Below are 19,095 nucleotides of genomic sequence, written 5' to 3'. Positions count from 1 at the left end.
CCATCAGCCGCTCCCGGCCAATCCCTGTGTAGCGTGGTGTCAGGCGCTAGGAGCTGAGCAGTCAGGGCTAGTAGGGGAGCTGTGATTGGCTGCAGTGTTGGTATGGCTGTCTGTACAGTCACGATGTGCTGCAGCATATCTGTCGGGACAGTCCCTTTTTGGGAACCATGTATTTCTGTCCCTCTTTCCTCTTTATTTGTTCCTCTTTCAAGACTGATGTACAGACCTATGTTAATATATGTATTTTTCTACTGAAAAATGTGTTTGAACTAAACTTTATTCCCTTCAATTCAACTAATATATTTCTTGTGTTCAAATGTGGAAAGGAAGAATAACGATAATAGAAAGGACCATTGTGATTTGAATGATGAAACAATATCTTTCGATTCTGAATGCTTTGTGATATGCATAGTGATGGTTTTGGAAGGGGGTGTGATTAGATGTTTGGCAAGGGTGTCTTAAGCCTCATCTACACGGTAGATGAGGCTGCGATCCGGCGGCTCGATTAGCCGCCGGTTCGCCTCTTCTGCGTGCCCGCCGCGTCCCCGCTCGCCGCGCGTGCGCCGCATTCGATTGCCCGCTCGTCCCCGCCGGCGCCGCTTATCTTCCGCTCGATTCCCTGCCATTGTCCCCTCGCGGGGAGCGAGCAGGGAATCGGCGGTGCGGAGATCCGTCCTGTCGAATCTTATCAATCGAGCCGCATCAGCACACGTAGATGCGGCTTTAAAGCGGACCGAAGAGGTTAAAAAAAGATGTTTCACTTATCTGGGGCTTCTGCCAGCCCCTGCACGCAAAGTTACCAAACGATCCTTCATTCCCCGCTGCGGCTCATTTTTTCTGGCCGTCCACTGTGCCTGTGCGTGTCTTCGTCCTGTTGCCGGGAGCGTACAGCACATGCGCAGTAGAGATTTTCTCGTACTGCGCCTGCACAGGAAGCTTCTCGCCACGGGAGGACGCACAGGGCGTCAACTTACATGTAGACGTGAACAAAAGTGAGGCCCGTTCCAAGACGGCTGCAGGGGGCTGGCAGAAGCCACAGGAAAGTGAAACTTTTCTTTTTAATAACTTCTGGTTTGCTTTAAAGCGGACCCAAACCAAACATTTTTTTTTAAATTCAAAATATTTAGTTGCACCGCTCTGACACATACAAAGATAAATAAACACTCCTTCAAACCTATGAGCATTTCAGTGCATGCTTTTCACCCTTCTCTTTTATAACTAGGATTATACAGGTGGCAGCCATTAGCAATTCCTCCTTTGCCAGACACCTGCTACTCACCAGTTTGCCGGTTTCTGTCCCGGCAAAATGAAAGGAAGGGAGGGGTTCCTCCATTAAATGTAAAATATTTTATATTTGTCATCTTGCAGCTGAAGAAAGGCTGCTATTTATTATTATAATTTAGAAAATAGATTTTATTTCTGAAATCTTGTATTTTTAGTTTGGGTCCACTTTAAGGTGTCCTACTTTCTTGCATACATTCGTAGTGGACATTTGTCATTTTGGCACAGGAATGACGGCTCACCCTGCTGCCACACAATTCTGGACAGTGCTAATTACTATTCTTCCTCTGAGTCATAGCAACTTGGAGGGAGGCATAATTCGGGGTCCGGCAACCTACCTGTACATGGGGTGCGGACTATAGCATTGATGCTATAGCCATGCCAGGCCCAGATTTACCTCACAGAAGCCTATAGGCACAGATGTCCTGGCACCATAGACTTTGCCGTCCTTGAACCTGAAAACCCCCACCAAAATGCACCACAAGTGTGTTGGCTGTCCCAGCTGTCACTTCTCCTTTACTTCCCTTGCCCGTCATAGGTAGCAACAGGTGCACCTTAGTATTAGTTAGCTAGGAGTGCCCTAAATAATAAGTAGCTAGAGATGCCCCCAATTATTAGGTAGCTAGGGTAACCTCAGTACTAAGTATCTAGAGGTGCCCCTGGCTGAAGGGGGATCTTGGCAGTGGAATGCCGAGAGCAAGGTGAGTAAACTATCATTTACACTCTCATCAGGACTCTGCATAGCGGATAAGGGAGGGAGGCACTCGAGGAGGGGAGTAAGCCGCCTTTCCATCATCAGGCGCATGTAGACCCGTACCTATAGTGCCTTATGGTTAATCCGGCCCTGAGCCATGCCGAACTTGTGGCGCAGCTCTGCATCACTCTTTCTTATCTCAAAAAGTTGGTATGGCTACAAGTAGCAAAAAAGTTACTGGTGGTGACAGTGGTAAGGGGAGACCATGGAAATGTGACACTAAGCTGTTCAAGGAATGTGTTATGTAAGTTACAGAGAACCTGAGGTCAAAAATTATTACAAAACAAAAACAGAAATTTGCCTGAGGAAAGGGGAAACCTCTATGGGCTTGATTCACAAAGCAGTGCTAACTGTTAGCACGCCTGTGAAAACCCCCTTAGCACATCTAAACGAGCTTTTCACGCATAAAACTTTACGCGCGTAAAACGTTATGCGCGTAAAACTTTACGCGCGCACTGCACAGGGCGCTCCGCGCGAAGTGCCAATTAAAGCCTATGGGACTTAGCGCGCGCATAGGACTTTGCGCGCGTAAAACTTTACGCGCGCAAAGTTAGCGCGCAATCTGATTGAGAAATCCAGTGCTAACCTACTTAGCACCCTGGTTAGCACGTCTAAAGACTTTAGACATACTAAGTAGGTTAGCACCGCTTTGTGAATCAAGCCCTATATGCTCCAGATACTTACCAGGCTGTTGTAAGGATCCGCTCAGCTGGCTGCATAGGCAGACAGCTGTTTGACCATTCCTTGTGTCTGAGGGATGCAGGTCTCTGGATAAGAGACCTGGCTTTGTCTTGCAAGTTCCAGACCTGCTCTGCTGCTGAGGGATTTGCATACATTGGTTATGCAAATCATCTAGCTGCTGGCAGTATAAAGGTTGGGATCACCCACAATCCTTTGCTGGTCATTCCTTCAGGGTTTGTTGTAAACACTTCTAGAGTGTCAGCCATGCTATTTCTTGTTAAAGTTATCTTAGAGTAAATCTTGGAACTGTACTAGGCAGTATCCTAGTGCAATTAGATTATATATCTGTTTTGTCTGTCTGTTGCGATTGTCCTGTCCCAGCGGTGGTCGACAGGAAATCGTTCTGTTTGTCTGGGTGCTAACCGGGGCAGCGGTTGCTACCGGTAGCCCCTTCTGATCTGTCTTGCTTGGATCGCACTAGTCTTGCGCTAGCGCTGTGGATCCTTCTGTTCTGTTTTCCTGGATCGCACTAGCCTCTAGCGGTAGTGCTGTGGATCCTTCTGATCTGTCTTGCCTGGATCGCACTAGCCTTGCGCTAGTGCTGTGAATCCTTCTGTTCTGTTTTCCTGGATCGCACTAGCCTCTAGCGCTAGTGCTGTGGATCCTTCTGTTCTGTTTTCTTAGAGTATAGCTGAAGCAGCGGTTGCTACCAGCTATCTCATCCACCTGTCTTGCTTGGATCGCACTAGCCCCTAGCGGTAGCGGCTGTGGATCCTTCCTAGCTTATTCCTGTTTTCCGTTTGTCTGTCTTGTCTGATAAGAACGCTTGCTGTAGGCTCGGTGAGGTAACCGTTAAGCAAGCGCTCGCGTTCTGTTTCTTGTTTGTCTGTCGGTGGTTATTTAGGCGTGCTTGTCTCTGTTGTGCTTAACACGCGGAGACCGCGCTGTAAACGCGTTCGCTGTTGCGAATGAGTGCGGTGTTCGCGTTTAGTTAGCGTTTGTTATTTTCGTTACTTCTCATTGTCGTTTGCTGTGCCTTTGCTCCTCTCGTGTCCTGTTCTGATCGGTCTTGTGTCACTTCTGGCGATCGCCCTTTTTGCAATCGCGTTCCTACTTTTGTTTCTGCTGATGTGTGTTCACCGTCACAGGGGCGCGACTAGATTGGTGAACACACATTCATCCTGTACCTGTGCTCTTTCTCTTTAAGGGCTGTTCAGCCCCGCATTGTCTTGATCTGTACAATCCCCATGTGGCATCTGTGGCCGTGCAGCGGTTGTACTCGTCTCACTGCACTCCACAGCGCCATCTGCTGGTGGGAATTGCCCTCTACTGGTGCTTGCACCAAAGCTGGGTTTCCCCCTTCATACGCTTGTGGAAGATTTCCGCCGTGTCAGCGCACGCCTTGTGCACTGATCACGGAGATTATTCCGCAAACGTTACAGCTGTCCTCTGGTGCCAAGGCTGTAGAGTTGGTTCAAAAATCATTTGGCTCCTTATAAACCTCCGACTCCAGGTACCCAAAACTGATTCGACTCCTTAGTCTAATACTTACCATGGCTGTGGAGCTGGTATGAAAATTATCTGACTACCCAAAATTGTTCAGACACTCAGACTCTACAGCTCAGTCTGGTGTTCCGATGCTGCCTGGGACACTATAGCTATTCAGGGCCATGCTCCTCTTTTGCTTTTAGCACAGCCGCGACTACTTAATAGCACGGAGCCGCTCAAGCACCAGCTTCTCCAGCTTACTTCACATGAGCAGCCGGACAGCTGTGATTGTGGTTAAAGAGGAGCACCCCACAAGCCCTTGACAACAGGGGACCGGAGGACACTATGGGAAGCCTCTATTGGATCTAAAGGATTCCCTCTTCTTCTTAGGTAACTGTAATTTTGTAACCAGCTTCAGCTTGGGTACACTTTAAACTTCAGGCTTATTCTAAAAAGTCACCATAGAACCTGTACCAGAGGAAAAATCTGTTTATCCAACCATCTCCTCCTCCTTGGGCTAAACACAATATAATCGATTGATCAGTTTGAGAATTGAACTGTGTATTGTAAGTTTGATAAAATAATAGATATGAATTGAATACAGCTATAAACCCTTTATGTTCCGGTATTATACTATGTCCGACATTGGCATTTTTCTGCATGGCTCTACTGTTGCACATAGTCTGCCATAGGAAAACTTTCTGCCACTAGGTGGCGCTGTTGCCAGATAAAATCCAACACAGCATCACTCTCTTCAGATCAAAGTGTCGGACTAAAGGTGGCCAGTAACGATAAAATTAGCGAATGATCATTTGAATTAACAACTGGAAATGATCGTTTGAGACCATTACATTTGGGACAAAAATCTAACCAATCCAATCAGATTAATGTGCTGGATCCTTTACTCTCCTTCCTATGTACTGTACATACAGTACATGCAGAGCAGTGGCAGCAGAGTACACATACAACTTCAACTTTTCTTCATTGTTTGATAATTCTCCCAGATTTTCAGAAAAATTGTTCATTTGTGTATGGTAAAGTAATCGATCTGATTTTTCTGATTGAAAAAAAAAATATGAAAATTGAGTTGTGTATGGCTGGTTGCCTTTTGTTCATAAATGTGGCCCTTGCAATCCTATCTCATAGATGGTACATCCCAAATATGGTACACATGATTTGCTGTGTTTTACAATCCGTTTCTGAACATTTGCAACATGCAAAGACTGCAGCAATAGAAATTGTGAGAACCCTTTACATTAGCGTGATCCAATTGTGATCTGATTTTGCCTAATTGGAATGTCCTGTCTGCCTAGCATTCAAAAAATAATGAAAGTCATAATAGCAGGAAAAAATGTCATTGTAAAATCGCAATTAAATCTCACCTCGATTGTGTAGAAAACCCAAATAGCAATATTAGGTAGCCCTCCCAATCCACCAGGTAGCAATATTAGGTAGCCTTTGTGTCCTCTATTCCCATCAAATGGCAGTATTAGGTAGGCTTTTTGCTTTTCTCCACATAGTAGTATTGATAGGCTTTGTATCCCCCATCTGGCTTAAATAATAATACTAGGTAATCTTTGTGCCCTTACCCCAGAGAGCAGTCAGAGTCTTTAGGGCCAGCTTTTACCTTGAGCAGTTGCTCAGGGCATCACAATAAAGGGTGTTGGCAGGGCTGTGTCATCGTTCCTAACTACTGCATGCTGGGCCAGATTTGTGGGAAGGCCACAAAGGCTTGGTAATTGAGTGGCAGAAGGGCTGGAGCACTTTCACAGAGCTGTCAGCAGATTTGCTGTTACCTTGTTATGTGTCCCTGCAGGTGCTTCTTCTCCTCTTCGAGTTCCACTGTGTCTGTGTGAGAAAACGCGGAAAAGCCGCCGCGTGTGCTCGGAACAAGGCGGCTGATTCCACATCCAACGCGGCGGTTTGCACGCGTAGGCCTACATCTGCCAGTATGGCTGAACGCGAAGAAACCGCCGCATGCCCTGATAGCGGTACGGCTGGTTCCGCATCCAGCGCGGCGGGTGGTACGCAAGACATGTCTGGTGTGGCTGGGACTGATAGTCCACACAGGTTCAAAAGGACGCGCGCGCGCTGAGAGGCAGAACTTTTATAACAGCCAGAAGGGAGTCAGCTGACCAAGCCGGTCAGCTGACGATTCAACCAGTTCCCATTGGTCCAGCACTTAGGGGAGGCGCTGGAGAGCGCTGGGCTATATATACTGGGTGCTGGTCATTCGCTGGTTGTCTGCCATTCCGATCACTACGTGGAAGCACTCAGACCTTATTGTCAGAATCTGTGTTATCATTCTGTTATACTTCAGACTAGTTCCAGGGTGTTGATGATCAAGGACCTCACTCCCAAGATTAGGGACTTGTGTTACCATTCTGTTATACTTCAGACTAGTTCCAGGGTGTTGATGATCAATGACCTCACACCCAAGATTAGGGACTTGTGTTATCATTCTGTTATATGTCAGACTAGTTCCAGGGTGCTAATGATCACGGAGCTCACACCCAAGACTAGGCATTGTTTATTATCTGTTATGACTTTCTGCTTTCCTGACCACTCTTCTGTTCACTGATTCGGTACTTCGCTATATCTGATACTCTGTTGCCAAACCCTGCTTGCCTTAGGATTACCGAATCAGCCTCCTGTCTTTGTACTTTGTATGTCCGTGTGTTGCCGACCTGGCTTGTCCGACCTTGAGAGCTATCTCCTCAGTTAAGAGATAGTTCACAGATCAGTCAGTGACATCCTCCTATTGGTGTCACTCACGCTCTGGTCCTTTCCTCTCCCAGTCTGACTCCTCCCTGCGGGAGATTCTCAGGCTGCTAAAAGGTACTCATACTCTAGCAGTATTCCTTACTGCCTTTGTACCTGTCCTCCTGATATTGTTCTCAAAGTATTACTGTTGCACCAAACACTCATATCTCTCAGGTGTCCAGAGGTTAGTAATATATCTGAATATCGGTGATACTGCAGATCATCAATAATCAGGTATATATAATCAGGTATATATCTATATTTTTGGTGATTCTGCAGATCACCGATAATCAGATCCTCTCTGTGTTGCACCGATCGTTACAGTCTGCTTTTTGCGCCTCCCCTTGGTGTCGTAACAATGACACGCAGGTAAGATACAGCAGTGGAGCTCTGCAAAGGGATAGGGAGCATACTGGCTGCAGTCTATTCGAGTGAGCATCACACTGTCTGGGCACACTACAGGTGAGGATCATACTGACAAAGGACACTATGGGTGAGGATCACACCGACTGGGGACCATATGGGTTAGGATCTCACTGACTAGGGACACTATGGGAGCACCACACTGGCTGGGGACACTACAGGGAGGAAGGAATCACATTGACTGGGGCCACTGTGGGAGAGCATTACACTGGCTGGGGACACTACAGAGAGCATCACACTGATTGTAGACACTATGTGGGAGTACCATACCGACTGGAGGCGCTATGGGGTAGCATCACTATGGGGGGGGCGGGGGTACACTAAGAGGAGCATCAAACTGGCTGAGAACACAAAGGGGAGCATCACACTGGCTGGATACACTAAGAGATGCATCACACTGGCTGGGTACACTATGGGGAGTGTCACACTGGCTGGGTACACTAAGAGGTGCATCACACTGGCTGGGTACACTAGGGGGAGTATCACACTGGTTGAGTACACTAAAAGGAGCATCACACTGGCTGGGTACACTAGGGGGAGTATCACTTTGGCTGGGTACACTAGGGGGAGTATCACATTGGCTGGGTACCCTAGGGGGAGTATCGCATTGGCTGTGTACACTAGGGGACGTATTACACTGGCTGGGTACACTAGGGGGAGTACCACATTAGCTGGGTACACTAGAGGAAGCATCACACTGGCTGAGTACACTAAGGGGAGCATCCCACTGGCTGGGTACACTAGGGGAAGTATCACACTGGCTGGGTACTCTAGTGGGAGTATCACATTGGCTGAGTACGCTAAGGAGGGCATCACACTGGCTGGGTACACCAGGGGGAGTATCACATTGGCTGAGTACACTAGGCGGGAGTATCACACTGGCTGGGTACTCTAGGGGGAGTATCACATTGGCTGAATAGGCTAAGGGGGGCCTCACACTGGCTGGGGACACTACGGGGGAGCTGCATTACTGCAGCCACTAGAGGAGAAGCAAACTGGCTTGAGACACTCTAGGTGAAAACTATAACTGGGGACACTACCGGAAAGAAGTATAATAACCGGGGACACTAGCAAGGGAACACTAGAGTGGCGTACACTATCCATTTAGACTCGGGAGGGGGGGGGCAGTTAATTAAAGTTGGTGCTGAAAGGTTGAAGTCCAGCCCTACCCCACAGTGCACGCATAAGCTGTATGTTCTAGTGCAGATGTCCGCTCATTGTTGAGGCACTTACACCTTCCGTATTTGACCAATAGGAGCGAAGCGATGTACATGTCAGCAGCCAGGGTTGTGGAGGAGCCAGAGGTTGAGCATGGCAGGATTGGGCTGGCAGCTGTTAGATCGGCATTAACAGCGACATATAGCTGATCTTTTATGCAAGGTCTGCAGAAAACACAAATTATGCCACCCCATTAAAAAAAATGACCTTGATAAATGTAAAGGAAAAAAAACTTTTTATATTGGTCCTTTCCAACAAAAGTAAAATTAGTTAAGTACCTTAACTAACTGGTATGTATAAACAATGCACATCAACTAATGGCAAGAAGTTTTGAATCAGGATGATACCATTTATTAGCTAGCTTAAAAGAATAAGAGTAAGCAAGCTTTCGGCTGTAGAGCCTTCATTGGGCTTCAATCCTGTTTGCTTACAAACTGATGGAACATACATCTATATGCATGCAACATGAAAAGGGGATACATAGATTTTTTTCAAACATAAATACGTCATTAAAGTGAACCTTAAGTGTAAAAAATAAATTGAGTTTTACTCACCTGGGGCTTACCTCAGCCCCCTGCAGCTGATCGGTGCCCACGACAAGTCGCTCTGATGCTCCGGGTCCCACTGGCGGCCACTTCCAGTTTCGCCGTCAGGACCCGTCAGGCTGGGGAACGCGGCTGATACTACGCGTTCCCAGCCAAAATAGCACCCCTATGCGGCCGCATAGGGGTGCTATTTTGGCTGGGAATGCGTAGAAACGTCCGCCTTCCCAGCCTGACCGGTCCTCACAGCGAAACCGGAAGTGGCCGCCAGCGGGACCCGGAGCATCAGAGCGACAGGTTCACTTTAAGATGCCTTAAGTGAAACCACATCTAAATGGGGTGAGAGGTTGTTAGCTGAGATAAGACTCTTTGTTTACACAATACTCACAGAATTGGGAATCAGACTGTCACAGAGGCATCGTAAATTCTGAGTTCACAAGTTTAGCTATATAGGCTAAGAAAGAGTTATGGCCTTAAATATCATCAGCCTCATACCAGTATAAAAAGTTTTTGTCCTTATTCAAGCCTTTCTCCACAGCTTTGAACCAATTTATACATTTTGTTTCTTCTATTAATCTATATTTTCATGATGATGATTTGAAGCCACCCTTCAGGGCAGTGACACAAATGTACTTATATAATGTTTTACACCTTATTACAAGCATATGCACTTTAAAACAATCCACCTCACTAAAAATGACTTAGAGCAAATTGTGCAACTTTGTACTGCACATTAGAGATGGCCCTGCTTAGGAGAACTCATGGAGAAGCATGTGATCAGTTTGATCAGCTGATAGATTTGTAAGGTTCTGATTTGCTGGTCCTGATCATGTGTTAAACCAGGAAGTCATCACAGCAGGACCTTACAAATCTATCAGCTGATCACATTCTCCATGAGTTCTCCTAATCGGGGCCATCTGTACTGCACATATACTTTATATAATCCAGCAATTTATAGGTCATGCAGTTTGTAAAACATTACTTAGAGATAGATCAAGGTTTGTGAATTATGAGCCTATGGGAGTTTGCATAAAATAATTGCTCCTGTTAAAAAGGGTGCCAGATATAGCCGATATTCAGTTTATGCATTAGTAAAATGGGCATCAGGATATGCCATAAAATATTGTTTATAATACTGATAATTTACTATTCGCCACGGTAACCTCTATTTTTACTGACCTTTACATGACCTTAACACCTCTTGGTGGTGCCTAACCTTAAAGAGAACCCGAGGTGTGTTTAAAGAATGTTATCTGCATACAGAGGCTGGATCTGCCTATACAGCCCAGCCTCTGTTGCTATCCCAAACCCCACTAAGGTCCCTCTGCACTCTGCAATCCCTCATAAATCACAGCCACGCTGTGAGGCTCTGTTTACATCTGTAGTGTCAGTCTCAGCTGCTCCCCCGCCTCCTGCATAGCTCCAGTCCCTGCCCCCGTCCCTTCCCTCCAATCAGCAGGGAGGGAAGGGATGCAGGCGGGGACTGGAGTTCTGGAGGAGGCGGGGAGAGCAGCAGACTGACACTATAGAGATAAACACAGCCAGCTCTGACAAGCTGTTTGTCAGCAGCGTGGCTGTGATTTATGAGGGATTGCAGAGTGCAGGGGGATCTTAGGGGGGTTTGGGATAGCAACAGAGGCTGGGCTGTATAGGCAGATCCATCCTCTGTATGCAGATAATATTCTTCAAACCCACCTCGGGTTCTCTTTAACATCCCCTCCCAGTGGTGCTCCACTTTTGGTTCTGGTGGCTCAGCTAGTCAATGGCCATTGTGCCTGCACAGCCCTGGTACTGTGCATGTGCAAGACGCTCCCAGTGACTGGAGCGGGATCGAGGCTGTGTTGGTCCAGGGCCATGCAGGCGCAGTGACCATCGACTCGCTAAGTTATCGGAACCGAAAGTGGGGCACTGCGGGTGACTGGAGGAACACTCAATTACTGTTTTCCATTACTTTAGGTTCCCTTTAATAGGCGCCATTTTTGCATTTTACACTATGGGATGTGTGCAATTTATAAATATGATGACAATAAGATTAAAGTGTACCTGAGATGAGAAGCGTCTCAGGTACCATACTTACCAGGGGCTTCCTTAAGCCCCCTTGACGCCCTGGTCCCTTGCAGTCTCCCTGTGTGGCTCCTGTCATCCTCACTACTGCTCAAAAGCTGGCCAGGTGCAATCCCCTGTTGCGCTCCCGTGGCTTGGACAAGCGGCCTCAAGGGGGCTTAAGGAAGCCCCGGTTAAGTATGAAATCTGGCTGAGACGCTTCTCATCTCAGGTTCTTTTTAAGGGATCTGTGCAGTAGGGGTCAATTGGATATATACAGTATATAGTGGTAACACTAACCTCCACTATAGGATTTTAAGGAGTGCGATCAACAAGTTTTTGTTTTACAGACCTAGAAAACTGAGCGAGGACGGTTATTTTCCCACAGGCTCTGACGGTGGCTGAAAAGTTTTGCAACCCAGCATTGTGAGTATATCTATTGTTCCTTACAATTACACCACAGATGATCCTACTGGTGATCTTCATATAACTCTTGTTGTCCTTATTATGTAAAAGTGGCTCATCCCTACCTCCGGTGCCCAGCATATATCTTGGGGAGTTATGGTGGAATCTGGGTGCACCCTTTAATAAGGAAACCCATAGATGTCCTGCTGCTTCCTGGTAAATATGTCACTTTTTGGTGTTATATCTATTTAGTGTTAAAAAAAAATAGGTAGGGAAAAAAAATCTGTGTTCTTCTGTTACTTTTTTCTTTTATTTCTTTATTCTCCTGTAAATCTTGTAACAACCTATTGCTCAGCCCCAGGGACCACCCATCACTCTGATGCTGAACGCTGGGACCACCCGTCACTCTACTGCTTGCCAGTGGGACAATCTGTTGCTCTGCAGCTGGCTGTTGGGACTCCTTGTGGCTCTGCTACTAGGACCACCCATCACGCATCAAATGCCTACCAGGAGAACATGCCACATGCTACTTCTCCTGTCGGCTCTCCAGCTGTACTTCAGGGATCCCAGTCAAAGCATCTTTGAGCCTCCTGCAGGGTCTCCACATTGATCCACAGTTTTAACCATTGACAATCCTCCTCAGGGAAGATTCGTATTGGTTTAATCAAGACCAATGGGGACCCCCGGTGGGAGGCTCAAAGATGCTTTGCCAGGGCTTCCTGAACAGTGTAGATGAAGAGCTGGCAAGAAGGAGCTCTAAAGTAAGTAAAGTAAGAAACTGGCAGCGTTTCATAGACGATCTGTTTTGGATATGGGAGGGAACAGAAGAAAGTTTGCAAGACTATATCAGCTGGCTCAACAATAATGATTTGGGGATTCATCTTACAGCCAAGAGTGATGTGGGGGAGCTGGAGTTCCTTGACATTGTTATTATGAAAAGGGACAGGATAGTGGGTACCAAAACGTTTTTTAAAAAAACTGATAGGAATTCCTACATTCCAGTTGAAAGCTGCCACCATCCCAGATGGCTTCAGAATATCCCTAAGGGCCAACTATGTAGGATTCAGAGGAATTGTACTAGGGATACTGATTATATCATGCAGGCAGGTATGCTGATTGAGAAATTTGTAGAAAAAGGTTATGAGCGGGTTGAACTAGAAAGAACAGCAAATGAGGTCTTGCAATGCAGTAGAGACAGCTTTTTAAAGGGGAGAAGAGGAGTGGGGAGGGATAATGTAGGTAATAGCAATGGTTGTGAATATGCGGTGATTATGGATTACAATTCCCAATACAGAGAAATGGAAAAGGTAATCAAAAGACACTGGGGGTTACTGAGGAATGACCCAGTACTGGGGGCTGCTTTACCGGTAAAACCCAAATTTATTTACAGAAAAGCAGATAATTTGCAACGTCAGCTGGTGAAAACCTACATAGAAGGCCCCAGGGTGCATAATAGGACAGATATGTGTGGACAGGTGGGGCTTTACCCTTGTGGGCACTGTACTGTATGTGAAAGAGCACGGGGTATTAGGACACAGACTACGACAAGTCAAATCACTGGAAAAAATTACAAAATTCGAGAGTTCATACACTGCTGTAGCACGCATGTGGTATACCTGTTAGGATGCCCATGTGGGCTACAATATGTGGGGAGAACAAAAAGGTCCCTAAAGGCACGGGTGGGGGAACACATTAACAATATTGCTAAAGGCCTGCAGGGCCATAGTGTGTCTAAACACTTTGATGAGAAACACTCTAGAAACCCTCGTTTACTCACCTTCCAAGGTATCCAAAAATTAACCACAAACTGGAGGGGATGTCACAAAATTAGGGAGATCTCCAAAATGGAAACTCGCTGGATATACGAACTAAAGACTATGAAACCAGGGGGATTGAATGTCGAGTTGGACATCAACTGTTTTATATCTGATGATTGAAATGATTGAGAGTATATAAAGGTTGAATTTTCTAGGGATGTCTCACATATGGAGTGGGGATACGAAAAATAAGTTGCCTGTATTTTGTAATTGTGTTGTAATTATGGTATCTGTGATGTTATGGTTTATGATGTATATGAATACCTTATATGTTAAGGTGAAAAGATAGAAGACCGAGAGCCCAATATAGTGTAGTATGTATTAGTGGGGGATGGGAATAATGAAAGAAAGTAATATACTCACAAGTCAGGGTTGCCAAAGCGCAACCACTGAAAACGCAGGTGGGGAGAACAAGCCTGTCCCCACTCAGGAATAAAACGTCGCTCTCTGTGGATAGAAGAATTGTAGGGCCGATCACCCTTCCACCAAGGGTGGACTTCTGGATACGTCAAAATGTACAGAGGCGCCGAAAGAGTAAAAATGGCTAAAACGTTAAAATGTTATGGTCGCGGTGGTGGACCGGCCGACCATCAACGGACAACAAGGCTGTTGTTTCACAATAAATATAAGATTTATTTAGATAGCTCCCAGCGAATAGTCGCAACGCATTTCACGGGTATCAACCCGCTTCCTCAGGCAATAGGGGGGCAGGAGCAACAACACTGAAAATTTCTGTCATTTTCAGTGTTGTTGCTCCTGCCCCCCTATTGCCTGAGGAAGCGGGTTGATACCCGTGAAACGCGTTGCGACTATTCGCTGGGAGCTATCTAAATAAATCTTATATTTATTGTGAAACAACAGCCTTGTTGTCCGTTGATGGTCGGCCGGTCCACCACCGCGACCATAACATTTTAACGTTTTAGCCATTTATATGTTAAGGTGGGCACGCGGACTACAAATCCCATGTTAAATTGCAGAAATTGCTGTGTGGTTAAGATAGAGAGTACACTAGAGATGAGGGGGGAGCACCCGATTAATGCTAGCATGGGGGTTGATAGAGAGCGATGGGAGCTGATATTACCCCGGCGTGGAGGAAGATCTAGGTATCATAGGATGCATTATAATTGCATCCATGGCTGGCGGGTGTTAGCGTAATGGTTGCCGTGGTAACGCCCCAGGCTGTACGGACGAGGGTTAAGATGAGAGCGAAGGGCCAATGGGAAGTGAGGGGGGCGGAAACCTGTACATACGGAGAATATACTGGCCTCTCAGAATAGAGGTTGCGCACGCATAGTAGTGGGAGAATGGGGTGCATGCGCAGGATCCCTTTCCGTAACTCTACGGAATTACCAAGAGAGAATACAGGGCGGGGAGTGACTATAGGTATACGGAAGAAGAGTGAGTTAGAGTGGCATGATTACAGGCCAATCGAAACCTCCAATGAGGTTACAGGAAGTCAATGGGCGGCACCTTAACATGAAAGAAGGAGGATTTTTAAGATAAATAGCGTCCCCTCTAGTGGATGACCATGCCCCTGATGAGTCATTTATGACAAAACTAGTTGGGCGGAGCCTATCCACGGAGAGGGACGCTGAGCCTCGAGGATTTTACTGATATGCGCATATTTTATTCATGTTTGTGAGTACATTTTTATACGATTTTTACTGAGAATAAAACGGTATTATACTATGGAAGTATCTGTCTCAGTTTAAGGTGGAGTCATGCTGAGAATGCCACTCTGAGGATTGCAGTACAGCTTAATCAACTCTGATGCTGGTTGTGATGGTCAGCCATAGTATCTGGTAAGGGGCTAGCATTTGGAATTGGTGCCTGGGAAGCACATGGGTGCTCAATGGTGAAGGAGTGTGTAGCACAAAGGAGGTGTAAAATTGAGGATTGACGTATTGCACCAAAGGAGCCGTCTCTTTTTTCTTTTTTCTTTTTGCATGAACTGATTGAAATAATGCTGAAAAAATCGATGCAAGTTTAGGAGACCTGAAGATTGTAACTGGCTGGGCCGAATGTGATTTATGCCAACTGTCACGATTGACACTACAATCTGGTGAGCGTAACTGTTGCACTAATAGTGGATTCCTAAGGATCGGTGTGTTGTGTATGATATCCTCAGCTCACACTGTAGTGGGACCTGAAAACTTGGACTTTTGACACAAATCTGTGGACTGAAGTTCGGGGTATTTATATTGGAAGGGTGGAAGGCATAAAATAAGGAAAATCTTTTCTTTCCACTATAAGAGCACAAAAATATGTGGATTGTTGTGGGATAGATGATTGGTATCAAACTATGCATATTGGTTAACAGGCTGATGTTTGTAAGTTAACTTGCTAAGAGAAGTACCTGCTGAGTGCTGACATCATTTTATATTTGAATAGTTATAGGGTATACACAACCCTTACTGAGCATAGCGCACCAGGAAAGATACAGAATTGATGGAATTAACAGTGAGGAGCGCACTTTGCAATTATTTGTATTTAAAGAAGGAGATGTGTTCTGGTGGCCAGCGAAGTAATGATGTGTGTCCCAGCCAGTAACAGATCGTCAAATGTCCCATCGTCTGACAGGAGAGAAACAAGGGTTTTTTTCTTGTTTGTTTGTTTTTTACAGTGCATTAGCAGATAATCAAAAATTACTCTCTTTACCTATTTAAAATACAGTTTTACAATTTGGTGAAACCATTGGTGGTACAATGGAGATCAGTTACAGCTGAATTATTTTGACTCCGTCACACAGAGGTGTATGATAATATTACAATATAATTGAAGTAAAATGTGTTTGAATTTCGCACATCATTTATATATGACATTTTTTTAGTATTGACCTTTACCAGAAGGTGGCAATATTGTGCTTTTTCAGAACTGCTGCATGTGTTTCTTTGATACTAGTTTCTATTCTGGTGTACTACTTTATATATTTATTCATTTATGCAAAGGTGTAATACTTTGATCGATGTGGCATTATTTAACACCAGTCTTTTCCTAGATGTAGACCTACCTACCTAAGTACTATTAGTTTACTTCATATCTTGTGCTTTTATTTACGTGCTCCAAAAGACTATGTGCATAATGTATCTTCCCACAGCCAAACACATTACATTATTCCAGGTTAAAAATGAAATCCACTAGTAATACTCACATTCTGTCTAATAAAAATGTCCATCATCTTACTTTATTTTGGGTTTTATACAGCCTCCTCCCTTTCTCTTCTCTACAGCTTTGATGGTTGGAACTACATTTTCTTGACTCAATTATATACTTAAAAAATGTTTGTGACGAAAAAGCATGTCCCAGTAGGACAGTTACATGCACTGTAAATTATGTAACTATTTACTAAATTAGATTGCCAGTTTGCTGTGTGTGTGTGTGTGTGTGTGTGTGTCTGTTTCTCTCACAAGTTATGAGTCCATGCTTTAACTAAAGCCTTAAAGAGGCATATTATAATCGTAACAGGATCCAGAGGCATGTCGTGTGCACAATGACATGCATCTGATTCATTGTACTGCCGCAGCCAGGACCCCCCCCCTCCCCCCCGTGCCGTGCTGCACCCCCTTAAAAGATCGCCACTCTGGCGATAATCTGCTTGTCGCTAGCTAGCTTTATTTATGTGAGGCTGTCAGCCTCGTAGCATCTCCGCCTCGATTCCAGGCCCCCCCCCCTCCCCCCTGCCGTTCCCCGCCTCTGATAGCTTCCACCAATAGGAAGCCAAGCCGCGACCCAGGAAGTACTTCTAAGCGAACTGCTAAGTAATTTGCACTGAATTTCATAATTGCTTTCAAATTCAAAGTAGTAAATTAAGGAAAATCAGGGGTGACATTCAGTGAGGACGATTTACATTACAGTTGTCACTGTATTTTTTTATATTTTTTTATATTTGTAAAGATGACTACTGTAAGAAAGCTTAATACATGACACGAGCATGCAGTTGTCCATGTTGTTGCTGATATTTATTGTAAAGGTAATCTTGCATTCTAATAACAACAATAAAATAAATATGTTGCCCAATTGACTTTAGCAGTCATACAAACATGACTTATTTTGTATATAGGATAACAAATAACAATAGTCTAGAATACAGTAGGGATGCCCAAACTGACATATCATCTGACATACATTTTTTATAAAGATGGAATAAAAGTTGTAAAAAGTGGCCCTCAAAAATATTTCTGGCTTTTCTATTACAACAGTATAGAGATCTAAAAGAAATAACTAATACAGATGCATATAATATATGATGATAAAATATGATGATAATTGTTTCTGGGAAAGGGAAATCAAAACACTGACAGAGATAGGCCCAGTGCACACCAAAACCGCTAGCAGATCGTCAAAACGCTAGCGGTTTTGGGAGCAGAGAGCAGATATTTGGCCGGGTGCACACCAAGCGAATTTTGTATGCGATCCACCAGCCGCATCAGCCAGTGAAAACGCTTGGCTATTGTATTTCAATGTGTGGTGCACACCGGCGGTTTGAGGTTTTTTAACAAACTGCAAACGCGCAGCAGGAGGCGCGTTTGCGGCTTGGCAAAAACCTCAAACCGCCGGTGTGCACCATCCCATTGCAATACATTAGCCAAGCATTTTTCCAGGCGGATGCGGCCGGCGGATCGCTCCAAAAACCGATCGGTGTGCACTGGGCCTTACACAGTCTCTTAGGCTCAGGAACAGAGAGTAAGTTTCCTGAACTGGGGAAACTAAGTCTGGACATTAATGTAAATCCCGGTCCAATATTCATCATCAATGAGTATCAGTATTTTACTGGGATGCAGTTACTGGTCTGATTAACCAAAATTATCAATATGATTTTCTTAGACCCATGTGGTGCTAGAACTGTTTCATCTCCACATTCCCTTTGTTACAATCAAGTATTTTTTGCATGGTCCAGAGTTTCAAAGAGGAGAAAAGTAGCAGAGTGATGGATGAATAAATAGATTTTGCATGATTTACAAACAGTTTAGAATTTAGGAACCAGTTCTTACAACTTTTTTTTTCTGTTGAAGGTTTAACACTCTCTTGAGTTTAAATTGCTTCCTGTGTCTCCGGTGAGGAACATCCCTATCACTTTCTCCCCTAATACTGCTCAGGACTCTAATAGAAACCCCGTAGGATACTCGGAGAGAAAGTAAGGAATTAAAACTTTTCATTTACGACATAGGTGTTCTTAGATTACTGAGCGATTTTGTGAGTGAATTACTCCTTCTTTGTGTACAGGAATTGAGAAACATTCTCCCCAATGCAGACACAGCAATTAAGGTATGTACACACACTGCGTTAAACTTGGTTGAGGTGGCAGTTGAGGACTGTCTTGAGGAATGCCTAGAAACGAGTGTGTCTACATGAGCCCTCTGATGTCCTGTAAAGATGCTGGATTTTTAATAACACTGATGTCTGACTGATCCACAAACTCATTGTTCTCACCACTCCACCCACTGACAGCCGCTCATGATGCATCTGTACAGCACTTGACCCAAACTGTCGCCCAAGGGATCAAGTTTCAACCCTTACTGGTGACAGTACTCGCATGTGTGTACGAGGCTTAACCACTTGAGGACCTAGGGCTTTCTACCCCTTAAGGACCGGCCACTTTTTTTCCATTCAGACCACTGCAGCTTTCACGGTTTATTGCTCGCTCATACAACCTACCACCTAAATGAATTTTGGCTCCTTT

At 45.1% G+C, this 19,095-nt stretch overlaps 1 long non-coding RNA gene across 2 annotated transcripts in view; it reads left to right on the top strand.

Moving 5' to 3' along the window:
- The first annotated feature begins 11,362 nt into the window (after positions 1-11,362).
- The window catches only part of LOC137503871 (uncharacterized), a 66,956-nt gene continuing 59,223 nt past the window's right edge, over positions 11,363-19,095 (top strand). For both annotated transcript variants that reach the window (XR_011019358.1, XR_011019359.1), the window contains exons 1-2: positions 11,363-11,619; positions 18,428-18,549. This is a non-coding gene — a long non-coding RNA (uncharacterized lncRNA). The remainder of the gene's footprint in view (positions 11,620-18,427; positions 18,550-19,095) is intronic.

The sequence above is a fragment of the Hyperolius riggenbachi genome, chromosome 4 (assembly GCF_040937935.1).
Source record: "Hyperolius riggenbachi isolate aHypRig1 chromosome 4, aHypRig1.pri, whole genome shotgun sequence".
NCBI classification, from domain to species: Eukaryota; Metazoa; Chordata; class Amphibia; order Anura; family Hyperoliidae; genus Hyperolius; species Hyperolius riggenbachi.
Note: the sequence above shows the minus strand (reverse complement) of the source record. Positions and strands in the feature narration are given on the sequence as shown.